This window comes from Hyla sarda, chromosome 7, assembly GCF_029499605.1.
Source record: "Hyla sarda isolate aHylSar1 chromosome 7, aHylSar1.hap1, whole genome shotgun sequence".
Taxonomy (NCBI): Eukaryota; Metazoa; Chordata; class Amphibia; order Anura; family Hylidae; genus Hyla; species Hyla sarda.
In genome coordinates this window covers 213,439,924-213,465,971 of record NC_079195.1, presented here as the reverse complement: position 1 = coordinate 213,465,971, position 26,048 = coordinate 213,439,924, and the positions used below count along the sequence as shown (strand labels likewise).

Below are 26,048 nucleotides of genomic sequence, written 5' to 3'. Positions count from 1 at the left end.
TCTCTGAAAAAGCGTTAATGTCCAATACTTTAAAGAGAGTATAAAGAACACACTCACCTGTGATGAACTTGCTTGTAGAACTTTATTCCATAAAAGCAGACATGGTACAGCGGGTAAAAACAGAGAAGCAACCTCGTGGCAACAGTCTGTTTCCTGCACCCAAGAGCAGGAAACAGACTGTTGCCACGAGGTTGCTTCTCTGTTTTTACCCGCTGTACCATGTCTGCTTTTATGGAATAAAGTTCTACAAGCAAGTTCATCACGGGTGATTGTTAGGGATCTCACCCTTGCAATCCCTTCCAATGACAAGAATGGGGATCATGTATCCCTTATTAGAATGGAATGGTGGTTGAGCATGTGCACTTCTGCTCCACTTAAAGGAGATTATCCCAAGACTAAAACTTACCCATAAGATAAGTATCGGGTACATAGGTGCCTGGATATTTAGACCTCCACCAAACATGAATGTGGGTCCCCATTCACTCACTACGAGACTATCAAAGACAACCGAATACAGCTAACAAACTAGCTTCATAATTGTGATAGAACAGGGTCCTAGCAGTTGAACCCCCACCACTCCTATTCTGTGAATATATTTTAATCTTGAGAGAAAACCCTTTAAAGGGGAAATCCGGTGGGGAATTATTATTTATTATTATTATTTTATTTTATTTTTTCAAATCAACCAGTGCCAGAAAGTTAAATAGATTTGTAAATTACAAATTAAAGTATCAGCTGCAGTATACAACAGATATACTACAGAGAAATTTGTCAAGTTCTTTCCAGTCTGACCACAGTGCTCTCTGCTGACACCTCTGTCCGGGTCAGGAACTGTCCAGAGCAGGAAAGGTTTTCTATGGGGATTTGCTTCTAATCTGGACAGTTCCTGATATGGACAGAGGTGTCAGCAGAGAGCACTGTGGTCAGAGTGGAAAGAACTTCCCAAATCTCTCCGTAGTATACAACAGCTGATAAGTACTGGAAGGATTAAGATTTTGAAATAGGAATAATTTACAAATCTGTTTAACTTTCTGGCACCAGTTGATTTGAAAACATTTGTTTTCCACTTGTTTCCACCGGAGTTCCCCTTTCAGTCTATGGGACTGACAAATATGGTCCAGTGCTCTACTTGATTATCTCTGTCAGTCCCATTGACTTTGAATAGAACCACAGTGTGCATGTTCGTCTGCCCTTCATACAAATAGGATACACAAGACCCACAATCATACTATTGATGGGGGTCCCAAAGTGTTAAATTCTGAACAATCATATTTAGTCTACATAGTCTTTATAGTTTTGTCCTATTCCTTTCGACATGACAGTGAGATCCTTAAAATAGTTTGCTGAGTTTGGTGTAAGTCAACTGCTCACCTAGACCTGATCTAAACCTCATTGAATATTTTTAGGAGATATTGAAACACCTACTATGAACCAGGCCAAACATTGATCTCCAACCATAAAATGTTCCACAATATGGGGGAAAATCCCACAGAAAAAGGCTTTCTATTATAACACCAAACTTTGGGCATAAACTCCAGATGAAAGTTTATCATGATTTTGGAACAAAATGTGAACCAGCCATATAAAAATGGGCTTTAAAGGGGTACTCCAGTGGAAAACATTAAAATAAAATAAAATAAACTAGTACCACAAAGTTAAACAGATTTGTAAATGACTTCTGTTTAAAAATATCAATCCTTCTAGTACTTATCAGCTGTTGTATACTCTACAGGAAGTTGTGTAGCTCTCTCCAGTCAGACAATAGTGCTCTCTGCTGACACCTCTTTCCGTATCAGGAACTGTCCAGAGCAGGAAAAGTTTGCTATGGGGATTTGCTCCTGCTTGTGACAGTTCCTGACTTGGACAGAGGTGTCAGCAGAGAGCACTGTGCGCATCCAGAAACGAACTATGCAACTTCCTCTGGAGCATACAGCAGCTGATAAGTACTGGATGGATTAAGATTTATAAATAGAAGTAATTTACAAATCTGTTTAACTTTCTGGCACCAGTTGATTTAAAAGAAAAAATTCCTGGGAGTACCCCTTTAAACCTTGTCTACCTTCTTTGCAATGTCAGTTATATTTCGGTAAGAATGATCCTTAAAAAAAAAAAAAAAAAGAAACAGTTGTAGTAAAGTATAAAGAAAACACTAAATTAGCAAAAGTAATTGTCAATAATTGAGCGTAATTTTAACTTGTAAACGGTTCTTCTCCGCGATCGCCCTGACTGAAGCCGTAACACAGGTATTTTCATTTTGAATAGGTCACTGTGTTTAGTTTTGTTTACAAATTGGTGTCCTTAGAGAAAATCGAACCTGACAGTGTATATGAAAAATATTGATCGCCACCGACGACACTGGCACCTGCCAAGAGTTCAACCTGCTGATGAAATGTACTATAGATCTGATATGAAGAGAGGAGCAATAATGGCAGCAATTAACATGGAACTGCACAAAAATGCTAAAGGATCGGGCCCAGCAAAAATATAAATACAATTTGTTCAGAAAATGGATTGTTGTGTGGGATGAACGCTGGAAATGTTACCCTTGTATGACACGTGTTAGAGACGATGTTTACTGCATGACATTTCTTGTCCATTGCTGCCACATTAAAGGAGTATTCCGGTCAAAGGATAGGGGATAATATGTCTGATCGCAGGTGACCCGCCACTGGGACCCCCGCGATCTTTGCGCTGCACCCGCATACTATGCTGGGCTGCTCCAGTCTCACCAACCTCTGTGTTTCCAGGACTGGAGACCTGACATCATGCCACGCCCCCTCCATTCATGTCTATGGGAGGGGGCGTGACGGAGTCTAAAACTAAAGTAAAAGAATCTCGGCAGCTTAGCGGAGCTGATCTGGACTATCGCGACAAAGTCTCGATGTCCCGATCAGCTTACCGAACGACAGGCGGGTCCTTACCTGCCTCTCTACTGTCCGATCGGCGATCTACCGCTCCATGCTTTTGCAATGGCAGAGCACTGATCAGTGTTTGCAATAAAAAAAAAGTGTTAACATTTTTTTTTTTTATAAAAGTTCATTACCCCTTCCTTACCTATTAAAAGTTTAAATCAACCCCCTTTTCTGTTTTTAAATAAAATATAGTAATAAAGAATAAAAATAATCATATGTGGTACCGCCGCATGCATAAATGTTCGAACTATTAAAATATTAGGTTAGCTAAACAACACAGTCGATGGCATACATGTAAATAAATACCAATGTCCAAAATTGTGCATTTTTGGTCATTTCATGTACCATGCAAAATATTAATAAAAAGCAATCAAAAAGTCCCATCAAAACAAAAATGGTACCTATAAAAACTACAGATGACGGTGCAAACAATGAAAATTTTAAAGGGGTCCTTAAAGGGGTTCTCCGGTGCTTACACATCTTATCCCCTATCCAAAGGATAGGGGATAAGATGCCTGATCGCGGGAGTCCCGCAGCTGGGGACGCCTGCGATCATGCACGCGGCACCCCGTTTGTAATCATTCCCCGGAGCGTGTTTGCTCCGGGTCTGATTACGGGCGACTACAGGGCCGTGTAATGTGTGTTGTCACGCCTCCGCCCCCCGTGTAATGTCACGCTCCGCCCCTCAATGCAAGCCGACGGGAGGGGGTGTGATAGCTATCACGCCCCCTCCCGTCGGCTTGCATTGAGGGGCGGAGCGTGAGGTCACACGCCGCCGGCCCTGTAGTCGCCCATAATCAGACCTGGAGCGAACACGCTCCGGGGACGGATTACAAACGGGGTGCCGCGTGCATGATCGCGGGTGTCCCCTGCTGCGGGACTCCCGCGATCAGGCATCTTATCCCCTATCCTTTTGATAGGGGATAAGATGTGTAAGCACTGGAGAACCCCTTTAAAGGAGTACTACCGTGCTGACAACTTATCCCCTATCTAAAGGATAGGGGATAAGTTGCCTGATTGTGCGGGGTCCCGCCGCTGGGGACCCCCGCGATCTCGCACACAGCAACCCGCTCTCATCAGGCCCCGGAGGGAACATCGCTCTGGGTCTGATGACTGCCGATCATGAGGCCGGAGTATCGTGACATCACGGCTCCGCCCAATATGATGTCACGCTCCACCCCCTCAATGTAAGTCTATGGCAGGGGACGAGACAGCTGTCTCGCCCCCTGCCATAGACTTGCATTGAGGGGCGGAGTGTGACATCATATTGGGCGGAGCCGTGACGTCATGATCACCAGCCCCGTCATCAGCCCCGGAGCGGATGTTCGCTCTGGGGCCTGATGAGAGCGGGGTGCTGCCTGCGAGATCGCGGGGGTCCCCAGCGGCGGGACCCCGCGCGATCAGGCAACTTATCCCCTATCCTTTAGATAGGGGATAAGTTGTCAGCACGGTAGTGCCCTTTTAGGGTGCGTTCACATGTGCGTATTTTTGCTGCAGATCTGTTGCAGATTTGCTACTGCAGATTTTGCTGCCCATTGACTTCAATGGGCAGAAAAATCTGCTGAAGCAAATCTGCAGAAGAGCTGCAGCAAAAATACGGACGTGTGAACGCACCCTTAAGGTGAAAATAGTCCCTAAGGGGTTATTACATAATGGCCCAGATTTATCTGGGTGAGAAAAAGTGGAGAGATTTTTCCACAGCAACCAATCACAGCTCAGCTAACGAGCTCAGGTAAAGTAAAAGCTGAGCTGTGATTGGTTGTTGTGGGAAAATCTCTCACTTTTTCTCTCACACAGTTTGATAAATCTGGGCCAGTAGGTGACATAATCCTATGTTGGAGAGGTGCGAGCTCCTTCCAGTAACCGAGCCCATTATGATCTGCTCAGCATTATCTCCCATGCAGCATCACGGTGCCGCCTGCTCCTCTTTGCATTGTGTTGTGTTCGGCTTACATTTCTCAGCCACTTGAGATAATAATTTATTGACTGTGGTTTTGCAGCAGTTTAATTTACTGACTATAAGAGGAGATTGGGAGACAGAGAAGTGGAGCTTAAGCAGGTTATTTAGCAAAGTTTCCTGGCATTAGACCGGACCAGGAAAGGTGAACGGCACTAATGGGTAGAAGAATATTTGTAAACGACAAACACGTCCCAAAATGATGGGATCCCCAAACTGGGAGAATGGTCACTTAATGAGATACTTAATACCAAGTACACAAATCATATTACATAAAATAATGTATATATATATATATATATATATATATATATATATATGTCCAGATAGCAAGGAGGAGCAGCACACCAGGGATGCAAAGGTGTAGCGGGTGCAGCAGCAGTGATGTATAGTAGAATAAAGCGTCCCGCAGCACTCCAATAGTGATCAAATAAGGTTTATTTCCTCATGGTAAGATACAACGTTTCGACCGTCACCACGGTCTTTTTCAAGCATGAAATAGACCGTGGTGACGGTCGAAACGTTGTATCTTGCCATGAGGAAATAAACCTTTTTTGATCACTATTGGAGTGCTGCGGGATGCTTTATTCTACTATATATATATATGTATATATATATATATATATATATATATATATATATATATACATATATATATATATATATATATATATAGAACAGGATAACATCCTGACCTCCTGACACATTTCTCAAACATCTGTTTTCTAATGATTTAAAAGGAAGAGTTACCAACATCTCTATGACCCCCCTTTGCATTGACTGTTGAGGAAATGATGAACATCTCCTCTGGCCCATTATGTGACCTGCAGCCTCATACCATAATAATAGGAAAATGTGATGATTTTCTTCATGCTTCATCTTTATATTTTTCATTAGAAAAGCCCAGACAAAAAAACCTCCAGCATCATCTCCTTGGCCAACGTAGATTGGTGACTGATCAGTGATGGAACAACAAAAAGAAAAGATCCAGCAACTCACTGCAACCATCACTAAGTAAATAGCTGCCTCCATGGATGTCCAGGATCTTGCGAGAAGCTCAGAGGCTAAAAACAGGTGAGTTTCATGCTAATTGCACAAAACTCACCGGTATGGGGCTGGAAGAAGTGCTAATTGCACGAAACTCACCGGTTTGTAGCCTCTGAGCTTCCCACAAGATCCCGGACATCCATGGCGGCAGCTATTTACTTAGTGATGGTTGCGGTGAGTTGCTGGATCTTTTCTTTTTGTTGTTCCATTATTGACTCTTTTATTCCTTTGCACCACCACTTATCACAGATATTTTTTGAACTACTGTGATTTCTCGTTTTTGCTCTCCGTACATCCTATAGATTGCTTCAGGTTTTTGTTTGGGTGCTTCCAGTTATTGTTCTCTTCATTAGTCTTATTTGACTGATCAGTGATATCACGTTCATCCAATCCTTCACACACCATGATTGCTCCCCTTATCCCCCTGCAGTTTAGCTTTCTTCTGCGTAGGTGTTCTGGTCTTCATTTGGCTGAAACATCAGGCAAGAGATTGGGAATGTTGGTTGGCACGCATTCTGTGTGCCACCCAGCTTTCGCAGCCTCCTGAAGCCCCATCAGGCTGCTCATCCTCCTTGCACTCCTCACTGCAGGAGGGCTTTCATGCCCTCTCCCTGCCCTCACATAGATGTATTTTCTTCCCTCTCACCCTTCTCTCAGCCCACAATATGTCTTCTCTCCCCTCTCTCTGTCCCCACACTAACTATTCTCTGCACCCATCTACCGGACAGTAAAATCATATTTCATCATGAGTCATGAATCATGAATGGTACAGACAGGTAGTGCAGGTGACACTGATGACAACGGTACTTACCTTGTCCCGTTCCATACTGTCGTTCTCCGGCAATCCTCTTTGGTATCTTATGCTCTGGGCCCGACTTGACCATAGGCGGAGCTTAGTGACATCACAGCTGCTGTTTGCTAGCAGTGGGACCCAGCAGAGAATGCAGCGGTGATGTCACTAAGCTCCGCCCATGCTCCAAGTCGGGCCCAGAGCTGAAGATACCAAAGAGGATTGCCAGAGAACAACAGCACGGCACAGGACAAGGTAAGTACCGACAGGTTATTGCAGGGGACACGAATGACAGAATTCCTTTAACTCTACTTTATTTTTTATTTGACATAAAAGAAACATATTTACTAAGTGTAATCAAAATATCTCTAGCTGCTTGGAAGTAATGCTCCTGAGCCTGTTCCACACTACACCATTAAGGGGTTAAAAGTACACTGATTCATGCCTAGTGTAAAGCCTGAGGGGGAGGAGCCTGACGCAAATCTTTAAAAAAAAAAAAACACCAAAAGCCTAAACCAAAGTATCAGTTTAGCCCAGAGTATTCCTTTAACCAGTGATGCATTGACGAATTTCACTTTCTAGATTTTTCTTCCCCCTTTTCTAATTTAGAAGAGCAAACTGTTTATTTCCTGAGCAATTTACCTCAGTAAAGATATTAATACATTTGTGTTAAATTGTATCCTGTTCTTAAATACGCTACGGATGAAACCCTAGACCCCTGCTTAATTGCTGTGAGAGAATAGCCTGATGTCTCCAAGATTAGGCACATACTTGCGTACACTTTGACCCCCGTGTGCCTCCTTCAGAATTAATCTCCTAAGGTTCTGGGATTTGCTTTGCACATAGAGCATAGTCACTTACGAGGAGAGGTGTCTAATAAAATGAAATTACTTACCAGACTCTTTCCTGCCTCTTTGAAATTTCTCCTCTTTCCTCTACTTCACACATCTTTTAACAAGTCGTTTTAATCTTTCACTACTTGGAGAGTCGGTTCTGCATGGCTTCCTCGCCTTGGCAGCAGCAAAGTGGTTAATTAACAAGCCAGGAATTCATCGCAGACGGTGTTCAATCTATTTATTTCAAGACAGATGATTTTGAAAATTAAAGAGAAAAAAAAGCTGAAATAATAAGAAAGCTTTTTTTTTTTTTTTAAAGTTATTTAAGCCGACGTGGTGTAGTGCCGAATCTCTCGTCTTCAAATGAAAGAGAATGCCGGAGAGTTCAATAGACGTTTCATGCATGTGCGATTTGTAGGTGTTGAAGAGGACCTGTCATCTCTCCTGACCTAAAAGAAAACATTTCTGAAAATCATTATTATTATTATTATTATTTCAATTATTGTTAATATTATTATTATTATTATTATTATTGTTCCTGGAAATGTATAAATAAAACAACAATTTCACTCAATAAATAAAATCAGTTGGATATTGTCAGCGTTTTATAGGAATGGTTACACCCAATTGGCAATGTATTTCTGGGGTGATAATGAATACTTTAAATGGGCACTGTCACCAATTTTTTTTTATACATGTTATAGAGACAAACCAAATGTTTTAATTGGTCAGGGTCTGAGTGATCAGACCCCAACCGATCACCATAATGAGTTTGTAGAAGTGCGTGCCCAGCGCATACTTTCCCTACTCGGTGTAACATGGCCAAAACGCCCTCAAAATGTTAAGACCCTCTCCCATAAGCACAAGGTGGGTTGAGAAGTGCACGGAATCACATTTCTCTTCCTACCGTTCTAGCAATGTCAGGATCTCAACTGCTTAAAACTTGACCTCAACCGCTAAAAACTATTGACTCTGTCTCTAGAATATGTAAATTATTTTTTTATTTTTTTTTACGTGACAGGTGCACTTAAAAAGTATTAAAAAATATACTGTAGCATTATTAGTTATGGAGAATGTAAATATTTAATAAAACAGACACATCAGACGAGATAATAAATGCTCTTTAAAACCTGACAGGTGAGAAATTATGTCACTGGGATCAATGAACCCATCGGTTGAATAATATCCTTGGAGTCTTACAGAATAGATTTCCTTAAAAAATTTACAGATTGCTAGTCAAAGTGGGCAAGAGGTCATCTGTGTACATAGGAAAGTTGGCAGAACCTGCCAATTTACGGCAGATGGCAGGGAAAAGAGAAGAGTCGGGTATTTGGGGTTTTTAACTGCCCTGCTCTATTGTTATCTGTTAAATATAGATTTTCCAGAGAAGGCTAGCAATAGCCATTGTGCCCAACCTACCTATACATGTGGCGATTGAGTAAGATAGTTGTGGGTTGAACAAGTGTTTGGCTGACAACTAAAGTGTATGGCCAGCTCATAAGACAATGCACATAGGGAATAGGAAGCCCCATAGCAAAGCTGGTCTTCCATTATGGTTTTGGATTTTGCTATCAAAGGCAGAAGGGCCTGGAGCTTGTTTCCTCTTTAAACCCTTTCCATGACCATTGAGTCTCTTTGCACCCTCTTGTTTCCTAACGATCCAGTTTCTCTAGACATCGAATCCTGCCCAGGTTACGGCCACTCAAAAGCAAAGGGGACAATACCAACAAGAAGTGGGCCACCATCCTCCCAAGCTCCATATCAGCAGCATAGACTTTCTCTGTTCTATATAATGCTTTTGACCCACAGAAATAAACTAGACATGTGCAATTCGGTTCGGCACGGATGTCAAATTTACCGAATTTTGCCGTTTTCGTGCATTCGGGCCGTTCCGAATGCACGAAAATATTTTTTGAATATTTCCGAATAGCATCGATAAAAAGAATAGCAACATAACAAATGCATTCGTTATTCTCCGAATGCATGCGGTAAAAAAAAAACGAATGCATTCGTTATCCGAAAACAAATGCATTAATTATTTACTGAATGCATGCGGTAAAAAAACGAAAGTAAAGAATTCTTTCTAATTTTTTTATTGTTCCTTGCGCTACACTGTTTCTGACTGTTAGTTATTGTTTTACTGTTACTAGGGTGCCTCCAGCTGTTGCAAAACTACAACACCCACCCAGCATGCGGCTGTCTGGGCATGCTAGGAGTTGTAGTTTTGCAACAGCTGGAGGCACACTTTGGCTAACACACGCATTCGCGCAATGCTTTTTAATTTATTTTCAAATTCCGCTGGCTTTTGTCAGAAATGGGTTACCAGGTCAATGACATGCATAGTAATTGAAATGTACTGTACTGTACTGTTTTTGCTGCATTACCAATGCATATCCCAATTTGGATGTATTCTCTATTAGAATCATGGAGGCATCATATGTGCTCATGTGTGTACACATAGCCATGAGGCAGATAGACCAGCTCATAATCTAATGTATATGGGGGTCTATTGCCTTGATGTTGGGGTAGAGAAGGATCAGTCATGTTTAATTTCAACTGCTTAAAACTTTTTCTTTTTTTGGGGAGGTAACCCTCCTTCGGTAGAGTCTGGCAGAACACATGAACACTCATGAAGGGATAGCTTATGTGTGGTGGGGTGTGTGTGGTGCAGGGCAGATGTTGTTACCCTAGGGGCAGATGGCATTAACCCTTTGCATTCGTGACGCCAGGGCGTGGTTTAGCCTATAGCAACCCAAAGGTATACTGCTAGATCCTGGGCTAGGCACAGGGGGCAATAAAGACTCTGACGCCAAGTTACGGACGATGGTAGCTTTACTGAGGGTAGACAGTTGGTAAAGTCTATACCAGTGGTCTTCAACCTGCGGACCTCCAGATGTTGCAAAACTACAACTCCCAGCATGCCCGGACAGCCAACGGCTGTCCGGGCATGATGGGAGTTGTAGTTTTGCAACATCTGGAGGTCCGCAGGTTGAAGACCACTGGTCTATACAGTTCAGCCAGGGCCCAAGGAGGTGACCAGTGATGTAGAGACCTTAAGGGCTTGCTGGGACTTGTGGTAGGGCTGGACAATTGAATGCAGACCACACTGACTTGACAGATGAAAGGGACTGACTTGACTCATAAAGCTGTGACTTTATCTTACTTGACTTGATGGTGGCTGCAGGACTGGACTTTGAGGTCTCCAACACTCTGGACACACACACTAGACAGGACTGCACTGGACCTCAGCAGAAGAGCAGAGCTCAAAGAGAGAGAAGCTCCACCGGGGGCTTATATGGGGGAGACTAGCAGGGGGCCCATAGGTCACTCTTGGGGTCACCTGGTCACTGATACCTCCTGGGTAACAATCACATGACATATCACATGGTATAACTCTTAAAGCAACATTATATTATACAGTATAACACTTTACATGGTAAAACATATTTACAATGGGGAAACAAGTGCAGGGGGCCTTGGGGACGCTGTAGAAGGCTGCTTGACAGGACAGCAGGAGCACAGGGTAACACCTCCCGCACTGGGCCACAACATTATGTGTATGGCTACATTAAAGCATTATTGTCTTTTGATATGTCACACAGACATATTACTGTGTTTAATGTGTCAGAACAGGATGTCAGCCCTGGGTCAGCTGAATTCCTGTTACCTACAGGATGTCAAAAGTTTTAATCAGTTGAGACCCCCATAAGATAGAACCTAGAGAACTGCACAGAGGAGCATATTACTCTCTGGCTCATTGCTCCATCCAACCCGTTGCAGGAGACATGCTCTATTGAAAGTCTATGAATCTCGTCTTCTGCAACAAGCTGGACTGGAGTGTGAAGGACCCAGCTGCGTTCTTCTACTGGCCCGATCTAGGAATCGGTGAGGGTCATAGCACCAAGACCCTGTCTGATCAAAACCCTTGATATGTCTGCTCCTTCCTCCTGCACAGCCTATTAAAACTACATTTCCCAGCAGTCTTCACAGCCAAGACAAGTAGAATGGGGACGTGGCATGACACTATAATGTCAGAAGGGGATGTGGCTTGATGAGGTATGATAGAGAGAAGGTGGCTTAGTTGGACGATGTTAGAAAGGGGTGTGGCTTACAAGGCGAGGGTGCTAAAAGCCAGGACAAAGTGTCACATGATCTTGATCTCCATTGGGTTGGGAAGTTGGGGGGAGAAGACAAAGTGGACAGAGGATGTCAGTTCTTTCTTCATTCCTGACTGGCACAGTATATTTTAACAGGGAAAATGCCCTAGTACAGGTAATAAGTGTATATAACAATACAGTTGGTCTGGCCATGCAGGGACAAAGTATGAATCATTTTTGCTATGCAGAGTACCCCTTTAAGTTTTGGTTCCTGGGTTCCTCTGCTGGGAACCACAATGTATATGGATGACATTTTAAGAAAGTCCATTGGATTGTAGGCATAAAGGAAACTCAAATCTAGCTTACCGCACCTGCACGGTCTATGGGACACTTATCATCGATGTGTGTTGTGATAAGCCGAGCATCTGAGTGACCTCCAAGGACATCTTAGTGACCTCCAAGGACATCTGAGTGACCTCCAAGGACATCTGAATGACCTCCAAGGACATCTGATTGACCTCCAAGGACATCTGAGTGACCTCCAAGGACATCTGAATGACCTCCAAGGACATCTGAGTGACCTCCAAGGACACCGGGACCGATTCTTATCTACTGAGACATAACAATGAAGGCCTCCAACAAATGACAGAAAGCAGAGATCTTGAAAAGGGATTAATACAGAACATATATTGGAACATCCTAGAATCTACTCATTTTCGTTACATACAGTATCAGTTCTGTTCCACTAAGCCGGAACAGAGGTCACGTTGTCTAGGACAGAGAAGCAGATGTCTTAGTCTTCACAAATGTGCTCGGTTACAAAGAACTTTCTTCAGACTTTGATCTTTCTTCTAAACACTTTAATGAAGCGGTGGAACCTTGTTTACAGTGAACGTCCCCTTTATCTATGGTGGTAGTCACATTGTAGCTTTCCCAACCAGGCCTCCAGCCATGACACAAACATGCCGTCCGCCAGCCTCTCGGTTTCTTCCAGATGCCCCTCATTGCCACAAACAGACAAACAGAAATGCAAGGAAAGACTGTCTACGTCCTCCCGGCTTCAAAGAACCAAAGATCAAGTTCCATTTAAAGGAACAGCGCCGCTCGGTTCCTAGAAAATTGCCCTGCAAATGCATTTACTTTGCGAATGTAACCGGCCTTAAAGTGACATTATCACAATTTTCTCAATTTCAGCAGAACACCCGTCAAGAAGATCGCCTTCCCCATCTGGATCTTGTTGCTATTCCTGTATACTTGACATTATAACTATGAAGGCATTTGACTCCTGTACAATTACCAATCTGTGTAGCCCGGGTACCCTCCATACGAAATGTCGAGGGCTTTGTGTGGGTGGATGGGAGTCATTTTTGTGTTAAATGGTCTTTTTTTGTGTGTAAAGTCGGAGTTCTGCCCGTGGGGAAATAACTGGAATACCCCCAGGGGAAGCAGCAGAGTCTGTGCATGGCCAAAGAAATAAGGAGAATAAAACAAATCTGATTTTTTTTTTCTTTTTTTGCTTTAACAGAAACATCTTATTAAGCCGCCATTAAGCTAAATTATGTCAAATATGCACTCAGAATAAGTCATGATAATTTCAGGTTGCCTGGTGAAATGAAGGTCTGAACTGGCTGAAGTACCGATAATTGTTTAATAATAAATACATTTAAAATTGTCACCCACAAAGGGGATATTTTTTTTTTTTTTTTTTTTTTTTAATGGAGCAATGAAATATTATTCAGCAACAATAGAATAGCCTCATGGTTTGCTGTCTATCTAGAATACTGGAATATATATATATACATACATATATTTATATATATATATATATATATATATATATATATATATATATATATATATTAGTATGATTCGAATAATGAAATAGACCAATGTGAGGGATTCTTACAGCATAACCTTACTGTAAGGTATGAGGCCTAGTAGTGTTTCAGCTCTAAAGATAGATAGATAACAGATAGATAGATATGAGATAGATAGATAGATAGATATGAGTTAGAAAGAAAGAAAGAAAGAATGAAAGAAAGAAAGAAAAAGAAAGAAAAAAGAAAGAAAGGAAGATAGATAGATAAATAGATAGGAAGTAGATAGATAGATAGATAAAAAGTTAGATAAGAAATAGCTAGATAGATAGACAGATAAGAAATAGATAGATAGATAGATAGATAGATAGATAAGAAATAGACAGATATGAGATAGATAGATAGATAGATAGATAGGAGAAAGTAAGAAAGAAAGATAAATAGATAAGATATAGATAGATAGATAGATAGATAGATAGATATGAGATAGATAGATAGATAGATAGATAGATAGAGATAGATAGATAGATAGATGAGAGAAAGAAAGTAAGAAAGAAAGATAAATAGATAAGATATAGATAGATAGATAGATAGATAGATATGAGATAGATAGATAAATAGATAGATAAAAAGTTAAATATATATTAGATAGAGTAAATGCAGCACACTAAAAGTGTCTAGTGTGTTTAGTGCAAAAAAAAGTGATACCGTCTTCAGGCTACCGAAATGTTGCATTTTTTTGTATTTCTTTTTTTGCACTAAAGACACTTTTAGTGTTGCACGTTTTTTTTCTACTCTATTGAAGTTGGGGTCCCTAACCAAGTCTCCTATGACTGCTACCTGGCGGATGTGCTGCTTCTTTGGAATTTTAGATAGATAGATAAGAGAAAGAAAGATAGGAAAAAAGAAAGAAAGAAAAATAGATATGAGATAGAGAGATATGAGATACATATACAGTATAATGTTAGATAGATAGATTGACAATGAAGCTATTCTTATTCACCTGAATTATATAAAGGTAAGAAATCATAATTCCATTCTATGATATAAAATCTGAGCTTGTCCTGGTGGACGTGAACACGCGGTCCTCGGTTAGATATAGCGCAGATTGATGTATATAATCGCAGTCCTAGTAACTGACTATTCTTTACCTTGGACACATCCTGCCTATTCCCACAGATGACAAAATGCCGAGCAGGGCTGCGGTTCTCTCTCACATGATCCATTCTTCTTTTCCATCTCAATTAGGCGACAGGCGGCATTACACCGTGAATCACCGGGACGCCTGCTCGGAATACTGATCTTTTCCTCTTTTTTTAATTAAGTTCACTAGGTAAAAAAAAAAAAGGAAAGCAACCTGGTGATTTGTGGGTAATATTCATTTGGTATTCATTGCGGATTTAACTAAGCATTGAAAAGTTTATTCTGTTTCCCCTCTTTATTACTTCATTGGATTAACATTATAGCAGTGTTAACACTTTTCTTTTCTTTGGGGGTAAGCGCTATTCGGGGTTATGAAAACCCGTCCAGAGGAAAAGTTGCCCAGTTGCCCATAGCAACCAATCAGATCGCTTATTTCATTTTGTCAGAGGCCTTGTTAACAATGAAAAATGAAATCTTACTGGTTGCTATGGGCAACTGGGCAACTTTTCCTCTACACAGGTTTCCCTGCCAAGCATGTCAAACTCAATGGCTAACATGGGCCAAAAAAACAAGGTTTAAGTTTATGTGGACCGCATCAAAAAAAAAATATCAAACTTTACTATATGTATCAAGATCCCAACTCCCCTGCACAAGACCCCATGCCATCCCTGCACAAGACCCCATGCCCCCTTTGCACAAGACCCCATGCCCACCCTACACAAGACCCCATGCCCCCCCTGCACAAGACCCCATGACCCCCTTCACAAGACCCCATGACCCCCTTCACAAGACCCCATGACCCCCCTTCACAAGACCCCATGCCCCCTTCAGACATGACCCCATGCCCCTTCAAACAAGACCCCATGCCCCCCTTCACACAAGACCCCATGCCCCCCTTCACAAGACCCCATGACCCCCCTTCACAAGACTCCATGCCCCTCCTTCACAAGACCCCATGCCCTTTTTGCACAAGACCCCATTCCCTGTTAAGAAAATAATAATCAAACAACAATATTAGCATTAGATTTTACTTACCTTATAAATCTGGTGCCCTGCGTCTATAGCCGCAATGGCGCCATCCGCAGCATGTGTCAGAACTCCTTCAAGGCGCAGCCTGATGACGTCACATCAGGACGTGACGTTGACCTCTGTGCACCTCCATCCTCTCCTGGACTGCCTCCAACTACTCCTGGACTGCCTCTGCCAGCCTCCATCCTCTCCTGGACCACTTGTTAGCTACTGGACCACCTCCAACTTCTCCTGGACCGCCTCCGCCATCCTTCAACTGCTCCTGGAGTTGTAGTTTTGCAACAGCTGGAGGCACTCTGGTTTGGAAACACTGGTATAGGTTATGGTGCAACATTACAGTAGTTGGAGGATTGTTGGATAAATACAGGCAATTGCATTGCCGGCAAGGTGACCAAAATAGAATCTGTGCCGGTAAAATACCGGTCAGGTGGCAACCCTACCAATAGGTGAAGTAAATTAAGAAAACCCTTTCAACACCCAAACAGGACTTTGTTAGGTCTGGCCTAGGGCTGGCAGTATTAAACGATTGGGTCTGTTATCACGATGTCAGAGCTGGTGGCCATGAGGCAAAGAGGGCCCCCTATTAGGGTATGTTCACACTACAGATTATGAACGGAATCTCTGCTCGCAGAATTCCGCAGGGGAGATTCCATTCTGGCGGCTGCCGCCTCAATACTTCGGTGGTGGGACCACGTGGCACTGCGCCGTCACCATTGATAGGCTATGCAGTGTTCGTGGACTTCCGTGCAAAGAATGGACATTTTCTTTCTTTGCGCAGAACAATTTCAGCGGCGGAATTGTCTGCCGCTGAAATTCTGCAGTGTGAACTGGTCTCGCTGAAACCCATTCACACTGATGTTTCTGTTCACAGCACGTAATTCCGTTTTCCGAATTCCAAGGGAATTATGTAATGTGAACATACCCTTACAAGAGAAACTGCAGAAATCACATCCTGACTAGTGTTGAGCGGCATAGGCCATATTCGAATTCGCGAATATTCGCGAATATATGGACGAATATTCGCCATATATTCGCGAATATTCGCATATTCGTTATATTCTCGTTTTATTTTCGCATATGCGTAAATTCGCGTATGCGAAAATTAACATATGTGAATATTAGCATATACAAAATTAGCATACGCGAAAATGCGCATATGCGAAAATTAGCATATGCTAATTTTCGCATATGCGAATTTGCGCACGCCAGTCTCACACAGTAGTATTCTTTACACCACACAAGCTGGAAGCAGAGAGGGATGATCACTGTGATGTGTACTGTGAAAAAAAAAAATAAATTAAAAAACGAATATTCGTAATTACGAATATATAGCGCTATATTCGCGAAATTCGCGAATTCGCGAATATGCGATATTCGCGAATAATATTCGAATTGCGAATATTCGTGAGCAACACTAATCCTGACTGAATAGTTAGGGAGTGCAAAACAGAATTGGAATTTATGGTCAGAAAGTGTCCTCAATGACTCAATGCCACTTTCAAGAGGAAGTGCAAACTGCAATAGGTGAGGTAAGTATAAGGCCGTGCTCACACGGCAAAAACACAAGAGCAAAACATTCCGCCCATTTGAATGTTTCAGTGGGGCTAGGACCACTCAACAATGCACTGTCTTATAGACGGTAATGCATTTATGAGCAGAATCCACAAAAAGAATCTACATGTTGCTGCCGCAGAAATTCTGCACAGCGACGCAGAATCCCACTGAAATCAATGGAGCGGAATTCCACAGCTGAATTTCCGAGCGGAATTTTTTTGGTGGAATTCTGCTGTGTAAACATAGCTTAAATGTTTTTGTTTCCCCAGGCCTGCCAATTTTTTTCTAAACAAGAAAGCCACTTTTAATAATAATAATAATAATAATAATAATCTATATACATAAAACTCAATGGGGTTTATTTACTAACGTGATCCCGACTCTTTTTTGTCGGGTTTTGCGCCCAAATTGTGTCGCAAGTCCCTTGCGACACAATTTGCGACCAAAAAAACGAAACCCTCCATTTTACAAGAAAAACCCAAAAAGGGGGCGTGACCACGGGATAAAGTGAGTGTGGTCCCGACAAAGTTTTGAAAATCCCAACATATTTACTATGGTTTCCACAGAAAAAGTGGTGTATTTGAGCTGAGGAAAACCCGAGTTGTACAAAAAAGCAAAACGTAGGGAAAAGTGCAAAATGTAGGGAAACCTTAGTAAATACCTTGGGAAAATACCAGTCGGAAATCTAAACCCACAAAGAAATCTACACTCCACTATTAGTAAATAAACCCCAATGTGTATATGTATGTGTGTGTGTGTGTGTGTATGTGCGTGTGTGTGTATGTGTGTGTGTATGTGTGTGTGTGTGTATGTGTGTGTATGTGCGTGTGTGTGTATGTGTGTGTATGTGTGTGTATGTATGTGTGTGTATGTTCCAGCATCACGTCTAAACGGCTAAAGATATTAACATGAAAGTTGGCCACATGTTACTTATATGTCAACAACAAACATAGGATAGGTAATTTAACCCTTAATCCCCCCCATTTGCCAGGGGCGGGGTTTATGTTTAAAGTCACATACAAGTCTATGGGAAATATATGTAACTTCCAAACTGCATAACTTCCAAACAGTTGGAGATATTTCGATAATACTTGGTCACATGTTACTTATATGTCCACTAAGAATATAGGATAGTTAATTTAACCCTTTACTACCCCCATTTGTGAGGGTTGGGTTTTTGTTTAAAGTCCAATGCAAATCAATGGGAATTGTATGTTCCCGCATAACTTCTGTACGGCTGGAGATATTACTTATATGTCAAATAAAAATGTAGGATAGTTAAATTAACCCTTACCCACACCCTTATATAAAAGATGGGTTTTTATTTTAAGTCCCATGCAAGTGTACTTTACTCCACAAGCTCCGCTCTGCATCTCTTGGTGAATGTGTCAATCCTGCTTGCAAGCCACACCCCATCTCACAAAGATGAAAAGGGATATGGGGTTGGGATATGGGGTTGGGATATGAGGTCGGGATATGGGGTTGGGATATGGGGTCGGGATATGGGGTTGGGATATGGGGTCGGGATATGGGGTTGGGATATGGGGTCGGGACAGGAGGTCGGGATATGAGGTCGGGATAGGAGGTCGGAATAGGAGGTAGGGATAGGAGGACAGGATATGAGGATGGGATATGGGGTAGAGATAGAAGGTCGGGATAAGAGGTCGGGATATGAGGTCGGGATATGAGGACGAAATATGAGGATGGGATAGGAGGTCTAGATATGAGGATGGGATATGAGGACGGGATATGAGGTCGAGATAGGAGGATGGGATATAAGGACGGGATATGATGACAGGATATGAGGTCGAGATAGGAGGTCGGGATATGAGGGCAGGATAGGAGGTTGAGATATGATGACTGGATAGGATGATGGGCTATGAGGACAGGATATGAGGTCAGGATATGAGGATGGGATATGAGGTTGAGATATGAGGACGGTATATGGGGAAGGGATATGACAACAATATATGAGGACGGGATATGAAGTCAAAAGCTTCCTCCTTTGTTGATTTTCCTCCCCAACAAGGATTAGGAAGGAAAAACTGGGCAACGCCAGGTAATGAGCTAGTAATAATAATAAAAATTATATGTGATTTTTGTTGTTATTATTTATATAGTGTCCTTTTAAGGGTATGTTCATTTTTGGTCAGAATTATGGATGTTTTTATATACAAGGTGTGGACTAACAACTACTTTTCCATAAACTTTAATACATTATTTTGCAAAAAAAAAAAAACTGCTGTTTTGTAAACTCAATTTTACGGACGTATTTTTGTAAAAACATAAAGCTTATTTTGTAGTGTGTTAACTCAAAGGGTTAAAAACAAAATCACATCACAAACACATTGGGATTTATTAATATAAAAAAGTGCCATACAAAAAGATAAAATAAATAAAAATAAATAAGTAAATAAATAAATAAAAATACATATATACATGTATGTATATTTATTATTTTTTTTTCTTAATCATTTGTTTTATATATATATATATATATATATATATATATATATTTACACACACATACATACATACATAGAACTGAAAACTGACGCATCTTGGGAAATTGGGAAAAAAAAGAATTAATCCTTTTTCTTTTGATGACAAATTTTACGGTAAAACAAAAAGAGGAAATATAAATTCCTTGGAGAACATATTGGGACAGATGGCAAAATTAGTTCCCATTTGATGCGATTTACTCTTTTTTTATTTAAAGATCCAAAATATCCTAAAGAAAGAAATGTCATTGTGAACAAGACCTTGTTGTGTTTCCTTCCAATGATTATTGCTGTGAGATATCGACTATCCTTCCCGCTGTTCATGCGGATGAGATAATGTTACGCTATTAGAAGAATTAGCGAGGACTTTGTAAGGTTTAAAAAAAAAGTAAAACGAAAAGTATTTGTTAGTTTTTTGGGTTGAATTGTTATTTCTTTTCTTTCTTAATTACAAAAAGTGAAGCAAATGGTGGCCCTGTGTTTGGTCACCAATTAAATGACTTTCGCACGTGTTCGGCCATTTGTCACTATGTCAACAAGTGGTTTCCTGAAGATTTGATCCATACTTTCCGCCCATTATTGAACTGTGATTTATTACCTTTTTTCACGAGCCGCTGTATACATTTCTTTCTTCTTCTAATGCATTCGAGCTGCACATAGGTTTGTCCTGAGAATTCTGTATAAAGGGAAATTACATGAGCAAATTATCCTGGATCTGTTTATCTTAAACTTACATTTTTATCAAGTCCTTTTCTGTGAAAGTTATAAATAAATTTTAAAAAGGAAAAAAAAATTAATTCAGAACCATTTTGAAAAAAAATATATAATTATTATTGACAATTTAAAATCTGAACCCTAATATAAAGGATTATATATCTTCTTGCTTGATTCAGTGACCATGAATTTTATTAGTTCAGATGACTCATAAATTTCCCAAAAATGTCAGCCAAAAATATATTGAGATTTAAAAAATAACATGTTATGGCTGATGGGTGGGGCGGAGGGTTAGGGTGAGCTAGTACAAGGGTTCCTAAAAAATTATAAGATGCTGGAACAAAATAGAAAAAAAAACGATACTTACCTAGCCCTGACCCCCCGCAGCTTCCATTCAGCTCCGTCCAGTCCCCTGATCTTCTCTGAGTGCTTGATGAATGTAGTGTTTTTATTACCATCTAGCCACAGCACATTTTAGCCAAAAAAAATTGATTTTTTTTTGCCATGTCAGACACCAGGCTATGGGTGAACCTACTTGGGAATCTGCATTAAGCCTGAGGCTGGTGTCTCACAATAAACCACATTTTATTGTGCAAAACAGTTTAATGGCATATCTGGCTGAGTGATAGACCCTACTCATCTATACAAGACTGTATAGTTGAAGTTTACCCAACTATTTGTTGGCTTAAGCGACGCCAGAATTTGCACCATGATTTTAACCGATTGATGGGCCCACAGTGTTGCAGCTTAAGCCACTTCTCCTTTTCCTAATTCCATGTTCCTCTTTTATTGAGGGCAATGACCCTTTTTCAGACCCGATGTAAAAGTAAAAAAAAACAAACATCAAAAGACAAATTTTTCCAGGTGTTTATACCAGCATTAATTTAGTTATTTAGTTATTTATTTATAATTTTATTATTATTATTTTTTTACATGTTTTTTTTTTTTTGGGGGGGGGGGGGGGGGGGCTCATGTCAAAAGTCAAAAGGAGGGTCTATATTTTGTTGTTCTATATGGTGCTAAGATATAATAATAATAACAATAATAATAATAATTATTAATAATAATCATAATAATTATAGAACAGTAATAGCAACGTTATCAATAACAATCATAACAATAATGATAATAATAATAATTGCAACTATATCAATAATAATAATAAATATAATAATAATGATCATGTTGATTATTATTACTATATTTATTATTTTAATTATTATAGCACACTTTTGATGCAATCATATATATATATATATATATATATATATATATATACATACACATATATATTTTTTTTAAATACAAAGATGAAATTAATATTATAATGTCTTACAATCATGATAATAATAATGATAATGATGACTATGCTGGGGATACTGATGATAAAATAATAATAACTGTTATAATAATAATAATAATAATAATAATAATAGAAGAAGAAGAAGAAGAAGAAGAAGAAATACATTATTAATATTGTTGTTATCATTATAATTATTATTAATACATTATTTATTAATTGTTTTAATTATTAGTTATTATTGTAGCACACTGCTTAATATAGTTGTTTTTTTATTTTTATTTATTAGGCAATTAACTTTATATTAATGTATTTTAAATTATATGTAGTGTAAATCACGAAAAAATTCTAAAAACAAACTACAGGAGACTACAAAGCATCACTAAAAACCCCTCGCAATATATATATATACATATATGTATATATATATATATATATATATATATATATATATATATATGACATCAGAGACTGTGCTGCTATTCCCTTCATTATCCAGATATATTCTCATTAAAGCAAACCTGAAAAGAAAGCTGGGAGTCATGAGAGATGAGATCTCTTACATTCCTTGCATCTGATAGTTCCCCAATTCAATTACACTGAGCCAAAGCCTATAATGTCATAATAATACAAATATAGTTATAATAAGATAACAGTAATAGTAAGAACATTACTAATGAAAGAAAAAAAATATGAAAATCTCTCCCTTTACTTCATTTTATAAATAATAAAGGAGATAAGCTTTTTATGAGTTTTTGATGTTTTCTTTTTTGTTTTTCTGATTTAATTACAGTTCAATATCTTCTTTAAGAAAATAAATTAGTTATTAAAAATTGTGGGTGATGTACTGTATACCACTGTATGTCTATACTTTATTGGCTATTGGTTTCTATCTTTACAATTAAAGATTGGAATGGAGACAGAGCCTCCGATCTTTCAACATGTTCCGAGTATGACTCACATATATTTAATAGTGTAACTTACACTTAGTGAGTGGTTCCTGAACTGACCACTCACCAACTTCACAATGCACATAAACAGTAAATAACCGGTCTATCCGCTACACTTCTTTCGGAATGGGAGTCGCCCTCTTCTCATATTTATGTGGAATCAGAAATAAAAAAACTGAATAAATGGAGTGGACTGCCCACTTTTCTTTGACAATGCCACAATTATTAGCAGTATAATGCTTCAAATGACTTTCTTCACCGAGGGGAGCTCGGTCCTTATGCTCCCCCCGTGCCGGCTTGCTTCCCAAGTCACACTTACAGCCTCATTCCAGTAGTGGTCTTCAGCTGTTTCTTTCCTCTTGACGATATTCACATCCTCTCTGTTAGATGGAAGGTTCTTTAGTGTAAAGACCTTACACTCATGGCCACAGCTCCGCCCCCGCGTGACGTTACGCTCCGCCCCCTCAATGCAAGCCTAAGGAGTGGGCGTGACAGCTGTCACCCCCTCCAATAGACTTGCATAGAGGGGGAGGAGCCATGAAATCACTATGCTCTGTCCTCGTGGTCGAGATGGACTCCGGTTCCGGAAGCCGCTAAAGGTGGGTGCTGCATGGTAGATCCCAGGGGTCCCCAGCAGCGGGACCCTGCGATCTGACATCTTATCCCCTATCCTTTGGATAGGGGATAAGATGTCTAGGGGCGGAGTACCCCTATAATGCCCATAGCACAAAAAGAGTTTTTAATTGAAAATCTAGTATTTATTTTAAACAAAAAATATTTTATATTTGATGGAAAGTTTTTTATTCAACATTGGGGTACAGCATTGGGCGCTAAATGCGTCCCAGTTTTTGCTAAGATGTATGTGGGAGCATCTGAGAGACTGTACATAGAAGAAAGTAATTTTAATCGGTATATTAAATTTTACCGCAGGTATATAGAAGACCTGAACATAATTTGGCAGGGAACAAAGGAAACTTTTGAAGAGTTTTTAAAAGTTTTAAATGATAATGAATGGGGCTTGAATTTTACCATTATAATGAGTAAGGAAAATGTTACTTATTTGGACCTTCAAATTCACGCTAAAAATAATACCCTGCACACAAAAACGCACTTTAGAACAATGGATGCAAATGGATATCTTCATTTTTCTAGTTATCATTAAAAACAATTGGAAAATTAATATTCCATTTGGGCAATTGACATGTATTAAAAGAAACTGTTCAGAGAAAGAAAATTATGAAGTGCAAGCAAGCGACATAGAGGATAGATTTAAAGCAAAAAACTATCTGCCAGAAGTGATAAAAGGTGCAAGGAAGAAAGCCGATAGTTTGATTAGGAAGGACCAAATAGAAAATCAAGCATTACAGGTGGATAAGAAGACTAAGAAGAAAATGAAACATAACAAAGAAGATCAATACGGAACTGCCTTTGTAACTAGATACTCTAAAAATGCTAGTGAGATAGAAAAAATCATTAAAAAACATTGGTCTATATTGGAAGGAGATACCTTCTTACAAGAGGCTTTGGACAAGTGCAATAGACCGAGGTTTATATACAGAGGAGAAAAAACGATAGCAAAAAAATAGTCCCATCTTATCCCTGTATAGAAGATAGTAAAAAGATAAAGAAGATTGGTGATAAACATAAAGAAGCCTATAAATGTAGGGTAAAAAAGTGTGGGACATGTAAATATATTCAACAAGGAACCACATCATTGGTTAGTAGAAGCACAGGAGAAAAAATAAAAATTAAATCTCATATTAATTGTGGTAGTGATTTTGTGATATACGTATTGGAATGCCCTTGTGGCACCCAATACGTAGGAAGGACGTCCCAAACATTAAGAAAGCAAAATAATTTGCATAGATTCAATATAAAACACAGTTTCCCTAAACATAGTGTTTCGAGACACTTTGCTACCCACCATAATGGAGACCCTGAGTTGTTGAAAGTAATCCCGCTAGGGCAAGTGTGGGGGGAGGGCTTGAGGAGGTTTTTATTGTGTAAAAGAGAATATTTTGAAATTAGACACTCTCTCCCCAAATGGTTTAAATGAAACACTGCAACGAGTAAAATGTATATTGTAGCATTGATGTCATGTGGATGAGTTTGTAAGTAGATGACAGTAACGATGTTGCTCCATGGTATATAGTGTTGTGGGTATATGTAGCCTTTTTTATGATTGAAAATGGTAGTAATGATGTCATTTCCTGAAATGATGAATTGTGGGTACATAGATAGTGGATGTGTAGCTTGTAACATTAGCCCCTGAGGAAGGAGAAAGCTCCGCAATGCGTCAGGACCTTTTATTGTTTTATAGTTTTATGTATATTTAATTGTTCTATGTGCAATAAATGATCTTTTGGACGGCTGTGGCCATGAGTGTAAGGTCTTTACACTAAAGAACTTTCCATCTAACAGAGATGATGTGAATATCGACAAGAGGAAAGAAACAGCTGGAGACCACTAGTGGGACGAGGCGGTGAGTGCGACTTGGGAAGCAAGCCTCGGTGAAATAAGTCATTTGAAGCATTATACTGCTACTAATTGTGGCATTGTCAAAGAAAAGTGGGCTATCCGCTCCTTTTATTCTGTTTTTTTGGTTTCTAATTCCATACAATTAAAGATTAAATTGGTTTTGGGTCTAAGTCAATCAAAGCCACTGATGGATTCAATTCAGATTCGCTCATCTCAGGGAGCAAGAACTTCTTTTTTTGATAGGCGTCCCTGTTTCTATCCAGTGTGCTCTGCCTCCACCTCTGCAACTGTACAGTGGCTCAGAGGTGAGCAATGATGCTTTGTCCATTGATGTTCAGTGAACAGTAAAGGAGCAGGGACTCCTGCCTTTGATAGGAGTCCCTGATCCTGTACAGTGAGCTCTGCAAATGTATGGTGGCCAAAGGATAAGGGTTAGGCTGGGTTCACACTACGTTTTCTCCCATACGGGCGCGCATACGGCAGGGGGAGCTAAAACCTTGCGCTCCCGTATGCCTTCGTATGCGCTCCCGTATGTCATTCATTTCAATGAGCCGGCCGGAGTGAAACGTTCGGTCCGGTTGGCTCATTTTTTGCGCCATATGCGCTTTTACAACCGGACCTCAAACCGTGGTTGACCACAATTTTAGGTCAGGTTGTAAAAGCGCATACGGCGCAAAAATGAGCCGACCGGACCGAACGTTTCACTCCGGCCGGCTCATTGAAATGAATGACATACGGGAGCGCATACGAAGGCATACGGGAGCGCGAGGTTTTAGCTCCCCCCTGCCGTATGCGCTCCTGTATGGGAGAAAACGTAGTGTGAACCCAGCCTTAGGCTGTGTCCATTGGCGCTGAGTGTACAGTAAAGGATCTGACTCTGACATGAGTCCCTGCTCTTGCACATACTTTCAGTGGCACTCTAT

General features: G+C 40.2%; 2 long non-coding RNA genes across 3 annotated transcripts in view; both read right to left on the bottom strand.

Annotated features, from left to right (window-relative positions):
* LOC130283303 (uncharacterized) overlaps positions 1-6,795 on the bottom strand; it is a 42,397-nt gene extending 35,602 nt beyond the window's left edge. The window contains exon 1 of the long non-coding RNA XR_008846641.1: positions 6,728-6,795. This is a non-coding gene — a long non-coding RNA (uncharacterized LOC130283303). The remainder of the gene's footprint in view (positions 1-6,727) is intronic.
* Positions 1-15,884, bottom strand: part of LOC130283302 (uncharacterized) — a 63,907-nt gene extending 48,023 nt beyond the window's left edge. Inside the window, exons 1-3 of one of the 2 annotated variants that reach the window (XR_008846639.1) lie at positions 15,635-15,884; positions 14,608-14,785; positions 7,602-7,991 (exon numbers count right to left, since the gene is read on the bottom strand). This is a non-coding gene — a long non-coding RNA (uncharacterized LOC130283302). Of the gene's footprint in view, positions 1-7,601; positions 7,992-12,010; positions 13,304-14,607; positions 14,786-15,634 lie in introns of those variants that run through there. The other variant, XR_008846638.1, reaches the window with a different exon arrangement.
* Between the last annotated feature and the right edge of the window lie 10,164 nt (positions 15,885-26,048).